The sequence below is a fragment of the Monodelphis domestica genome, chromosome 8 (assembly GCF_027887165.1).
Source record: "Monodelphis domestica isolate mMonDom1 chromosome 8, mMonDom1.pri, whole genome shotgun sequence".
NCBI classification, from domain to species: Eukaryota; Metazoa; Chordata; class Mammalia; order Didelphimorphia; family Didelphidae; genus Monodelphis; species Monodelphis domestica.
This window is the reverse complement of record NC_077234.1, coordinates 256736675-256743103: the sequence shown is the minus strand read 5'-3', so window position 1 is coordinate 256743103 and position 6429 is coordinate 256736675. Positions and strand designations below refer to the sequence as shown.

Sequence of the window (6429 nt, the reverse complement as noted above, 5' to 3'; positions counted from 1 at the left end):
AGAGATAACAGAATCACTAGAGAGATATTAATGGGTGAGGAGGAATGGATTAATTACCCTGACCAAGTCAAGCTACCCACAAAAGCTCTGTATCAGGTTACCACCTGTACTTTGGAAGCTTGGAGAAAACATCCCAGTCTCTAAAGGACAGACCTCTGGACTGGCTAATAGTAAGCAAGGCTCTGAGGAAAAATAGGCAGACTTTACGGACAGATTAATTCAACAAGTAAAACATACACTTTTACAAGAGGATGCTGTGGATTTAATAATCTGCCAATTAGCACATGAAAATGCCCATTCCGCCAGTCAGAGCATGCTTCAAAGTATAAAAAGACCAGGAAGCATGAGTGACTTTGTAAAGGTCTGGGAAGATTTCACTCCGTCTTATGCTCAGGGCATGGCTACTGTGGCAGCCCTGCGAGGCAAAACAGATACTGAAATGATCAGAAATCCAAGAACAGGGCAAGAATGCTTTAATGTGGACAATTCAGACATATTAGCTGAGATTGTCCAGAAAAGAACAAAAGAAACCCACAGCAGACAACTGACCTCCCCAGAACTTGGGGTGGGTGGTGCCAGAAAGGGATTTCATTGGTTGAAGGACTGTCAGTCAAAATAGCACATTGATGGTCCCCTCCTCCCTAGCAAGGACCCCTCAAAACAGGCAGCAGGGAAACTGGAGAAGGGGTCTGCCTCAGGACCTGCAAAACAAAGAGGCAGTCTGAAAAATTCATTTTGCCCACAGCAATCAGCTCCCTATACTGGGCAACTTCCAGGGGCACAGGATTGGATCTCTGCTCAAGCACCAATCTCATATTAGCCCCTGATTCTCCCCCAGTGCTTATTCCCATGGGAATGAAGGCCCCCCTACCCAAAGGGCCAACGGGCCTCATTATGGGTAGGAGCTCTCTCTCTCTTCAGGGAGTGATAGTTATTCCAGGGAGTGTAGACTCAGCCTCCCTATGTGAGATGCAGGTGATAGTACAACCCCCACCTAGAACTGTAAATATATTGAAAGGATAAAGAATTGTACAATTCATTCTTCTTCCCTAGGTGCAAACTGAAAACCCTATCCTTAAACCAACTAGAGAACAGGGAGGATTTGGATATTCTAATTGGACATTTTCGGTTCAGGAAATAAAAAATTCCAGACCCATGAAAGATATTAAAGCAAATCATAAAAATATCAAAGTATTACTGGACACAGGAGCAGACTCAAGCTGTAGAGCAGGGAAAGGCTGGGCCTGAGCTTGGCTCACTAAAAACACCCCCTCCAATCTCATAGGCATTGGACAGGCCACTAATGTTATTCAAAGTTCTCAGATCTTAACCTGGTCTGATGGAATATTGCCAGGACAATTCTGCCCATGTGTGGTTCCTTCTCTCTCTTTCACCATATGGGGAAGAGACATCTTGGCACAAATGGAAGTCTCTCTAGTCACATCTATTGAGGAGAGCCAGATGCCCCCTTGAGGAAGGACCTTTGTTTTTTCCATAGGGGCCATTGTCAGAATAACTGCTGATCCCATAATTTGGAAAAATGATGAGCCTGAATGGATTGATCAGTGGCCCCTCCCAAAAGAGAAACTGCAGGCTCTAGAGGAGTTAGTTCAAACACAATTAAAATTGGGGCACACAGAACCAAGCAATAGCTGATGGAATACACCTGTTTTTGTTATCAAGAAAAAATCAGGCAAGTGAAGACTGTTGCAGGAGCTCATAACACCATGGTGACCACGGGAAGCCTCCAACCAGGGCTCCCCTCCCCTGTAGCCATCCCCAAAGGATATGAGATCCTAGCAATTGATTTGCAGGATTTTTCTACCACCCCCCCTAGCTCCTCAGGATAGAGTCAGATTTGCATTTAGTGTACCCTCATTGAACTGGAAAAGGCCCTACCAAGCTGGTGTGACCCCAGGGGTCCAAAAATTCTCCAACATTATGCCAAGTTTGTTGATCTAGCCCTAAACCCCATGAGGATGCAATTCCCAGATGCTTACATTATTCATTCCATGGATGGCATCCTGCTGGCTCACCCTGACTGTGCTAAGCTGCACCAGAGATCACTGTTAAAGCTTTATCAAAGGACGGGTTAAAAATCGCACCTGGTAAATTCAAAATGAACTTCCCACCCGATACTTAGGCCGTCCCATTGAGAGAACCAATCAAATCTCTCGCCATCATTTACCGTTAAGAACTGACCCTCTCAAAACCTTACATGACTTCCCCAAACTATCAGGAGACATAAAGTGGGTTCATCCCTTTTTAAAAGTCACCACTGCAGTTCTCAAACCTCGGTTTGAAATTCTAAAAGCAAATCGTCCCCCACCTCCCCGGGAGCTCTCGGAAGAGGGGAAGAAAGCTCTAGCGCTGCTAAACCAAGCGATTAACAACCCCAAACTCTGCCGCTTAGATTACCAGCCCTGGACGTTACTAACACATCCCCACGGGTGTTTGTGGCAAGTGCCCCTCTTGAGAGGCTACATTTACCAAACTCTACCTGGAAAGCTATTTCCTCATACGTCATGCTAATTGTTGAACTGATTTTAAAAGGCCACAGGAGGAGCGGAGAACCTTTTGGTGTAGACCCCTCCTCCAGCATCTAAATGCTGCATAGATTAATGATCTTTATTGCTGTTCAACTGATTGGCAGGTTTCGGTAGCAGGATACGCTGGGGCCCTTGCTTATCACATTCCTTCTAACCCTCTCTTGTGGTTCTTAAAGAGACAAGCAGTCCTGTTTCCTTCCCGGTCACCCCTGAGCCCACTCCCGTCTCCCCCTTCAGCTATTGTTTTTACAGACGGATGCTCTAATGGAAAGCCGTTACAGTCATAACCAACCATTTGTACAGCCAACGAAAGAGGTCTCTGCCCAACGTACAGAGCTGGCAGCAGTCACTTCTGCCTTTCAGAAACTAGCCACTGTCCCTTTGAGCGTGTGTTCCGGTTCTCAGCATCTCACTCCTCCCGGAGCTCCAGAAGCTGATCCGAGCCGAGACACCCCTTCCCCCATTGGGGGTGTCAGAGCCCCATTCACCAGGGCATCCGCCTGGCTGATGGCCGAACCGCGCAGTCTTTACAGCTAGAGAGGATGCTGAGGCCAGCCACAACCGGCACCACCAGGACGCCTCTGCTCTGCGTCACCAACTTCATAGAGCAGAGAAGCAGCCAGGACGCCGGGTCCTAATGGTCCACATTGTCCTTTACGCCTTCATTCTCCCAGCTACGGTGTGCACCCCGGAGTCTCCGACCAAACCACCCTCGGCAGATGGCCGGCACACACGTCCCGCCTTTGGCCGTTTATCTTATGCACGGGTCTCAATGATACATTTTCTCGTGGAATTTCGGCCACAGCACACACAGGTGACGCATAGCCTTCACTGACATGCTTCTCATATCTAGTTATGCCCAAAGCGATAAAAACAGGCTGCGGACCGGCGCCCACCTCCAGAGCCTTTGCCAGACTCTGTGCTCCCTTTCAATGTCTCCCTCCGCAGGAATCCCCTCCAACCCCCAGGGCGGGCCATCACCAATCGCTCAAAACTCAAACTGCTAACTACAGGACGTGATTTCTCACCCGTCTCTCCCCGCCACATTCGAACTCATTTAAAGCTCAACAGGGAAGCATTGTCTCCAATGGACAGACTTTGGAATCGGGATAAAGGCTCTCCCCAACCTTTAGTAGAATGGAAAGGTGTGTGGAAGGGTCCAGATCCGCTGCTAACCAGTGGACAAGCCTTAGCTTGTGTTTTTTCACAGGATTCGGACCGTGTGTCCAGCCAGTAGCCAAAGCTTCCCAGCCTGCCTCCCCACCCAGCCCAACCACCTCCTGGCAACGCTTCTTCATCATCTACGACCCACCTCCACCTGACCCTGTCGACAAGCTGATCCAGCCTGTAGACTGACTATCTCTACATCCATAGGCATTGCCTCCTTGGGGACATCTTGCTGCTTTGACCTGCACCACAGGTCCCCCGTCGCGGGGGCAACCGCAAGCCCTCCCACAACAAGCTACAGATATAGTTAGGAAACAACCAGCAACCACCTCCAGACATGATTTTCGTTGCTCTCCTCGCAATCCTGGCCTGTCAGGTAAAGCCAGTTTCTGCTAAGGCTCACTGGGCTACCTCCCAGAACCTCCCCTTCTTCACCTGCCACACGGCTCAATGATTTCCAGGTATACACCCGTGATTGTGAATTTCTTGGGGGTCCCCCAGATGAGTATACACGGCACACATCTTCTCTTAATTTTACAGACTCAGCATTGTGCCACCTTTATGCTTTACCATTGGGCCTGACCCAATTTCAGACTGTCAGTCGATTTTTCGCTCATATACCACTGACTCTCCCAGCAAAGACAAGAGACTTGTGGCGACTCCAAATGTTATCCCTTGTTTTCTCAATAGGTACATTTTTTGTTCAGTTAACTCCTGAAGTCCCCCTGAAAATATCCCTGAATGTAGACAACTCTCAGACAGATATTGGCAACAAATTGATGAGGAACGTGGTTTTCCCCCTTGGAGAGAATGTGGATTCCCCCATAAGGGTGTCCAATATCCACAATTAATAACTCATTCCACATCTTTGATTGGTCCATTTTTAGCCCAGGTTTTGATTTTAGAACATTTCACAATCTTATCTCTGAATTTACCAAGGTTAATTGGACCAAAGTTAACCAGATTTTTCCCTCTGAAGAGCCAATATCCTGTTGGCATGGTCCCAGGTGGCTCTCACCCCTTTTGGTCTTTTTTGAAAACCCCCAGTCTTCCATCACTCGTTTGTCTTTATGGAGACTGATTACCTCACTTCATCCTGCTGTTTTCTTATGTCCCAACAACAAAAAAGACTTCAGATATGTTCACGCATGTGTTCGATCTCCCCATGCTTTGCTTAGTCAAACAAAGAACAGTTTCTCCTCCCTACAACGTGACTCTCCCACCACTTTTAAGATTTCTTGTTCAGGATGTATTCTGACAAGCTGTATTGATCCATCTATTTCTGCGACCACTGTATTCATTGTGAAACAACCACCATTTCTTATGCTCCTTGTGATCTTGACAACTGATTAGTATGATGTTACAGGTGTTTATGCCTTACAACTAATTTCTAACAATCCAAGGTGTCCTAAATGTTTTATTGCAGGCTTAATTCCGGGTATAGCTGCTCTTATTTCAGTAATTGCATCGTTGGCTGCATCTACTACTGCTCTTGTTCAAACAGTCCACACTGCACATGTAGACAACCCTTCTAAGAATGTTTCACTTGCTCTCTTAACCCAAGAACATATAGCTAAGGGGCTAGAGGCTCGTTTAAATGTCTCAGAAGAAGCCAGCTTTTATATTGGCAATCAGTTACAGAATATAAAAGTGAGATTTAAGTCAAAGTGCCATGCTGAGGACAAATAGATTTGTGTTTCTCCCCTTCCTTATAATCAGTCAGATATTCCTTGGGAGAATATACAACACATCTTTGGAATCTGGAACCACTCAGCATTTGCTATTGACCTGAAAACACTGCATAAACTAATTGTGGATATTAGGCATTCCAGTACTTCCCTTTATTCAGCCTCATCTGTTGCAAATTCCTTTTATGATAGTGTTTCTTCCTATGTATCCCAAAATGGTCTCCTTCACACCCTTATTGTCTGTGGATTTCCTCTTCTCTTATTTGTTCTCCTTCTTGTTTGCTTTCCAATTATCCTCTGAGGCCTAGGATCCACCATACGTCAAGTTCAAATTGAGATGAAGCTGTTTACTTGAAAAAATAAAAAGAGAGGAGATGCCGGAGGCCATCCTACCCTGACCAATTGACAAGGTCACAGTCCAAGGAAGGAAGGTCAGCAAAGCAGACCCCAGAATGAGGACCCCCGACTGACCCCCCCTTTGTGACTTCTTTCCCCAAATTTTCCCCACTAGTGCACTTGTTATGATTATCATTCTCTCCCCAATACAGGAGAAATAATAGGAGAGCAAACACTTATCGGATCAATGAATATATGCCCTACTTTAAGGCCCCTAGGTTATTACCCCCAAAGATTGCAATTACAGAATAACAACCCAAAGATTACTGCCCGTGACCCCTCCTCTCTCAAGCACAAGACACGCTCCAAGGCCCTACAGTAAACATCAGCCGAAGCTCCAGTACTGTAATGAATCTTGTCCTGCAGCGGCCACACGCCAATGAATTTGTGGGAACAGAAGCCAAGCAGCATCGCCGGGAGCGGAACTTGTAAACGGAGGAAAAGCCCCCAATGGGTCTGCCTGAAGTCCTCCCACCTAGAGAGGAACACGTTTTGCTTTTCTTCTCCCAAGCACGTGTGATGGGTGGTGAAAGCCCACCAAAGGCCACATCCTAAGGGCCGTCTAGGGGGTTTGGCAACATCCACTCAAACGGTAGAAGGTCACCTGCGTAGAGGATTGATTTGTAGGG

The 6429-nt window shown here is 46.8% G+C and overlaps 1 long non-coding RNA gene across 1 annotated transcript; it reads right to left on the bottom strand.

Moving 5' to 3' along the window:
• Positions 1 to 456: 456 nt before the first annotated feature.
• Positions 457 to 5288, bottom strand: LOC103105847 (uncharacterized). The gene is made up of 2 exons (XR_008913954.1): positions 2501 to 5288; positions 457 to 701 (listed from the first exon to the last, which is right to left on the bottom strand). It is a non-coding gene; the product is annotated as an uncharacterized LOC103105847 (long non-coding RNA).
• Positions 5289 to 6429: the final 1141 nt, after the last annotated feature.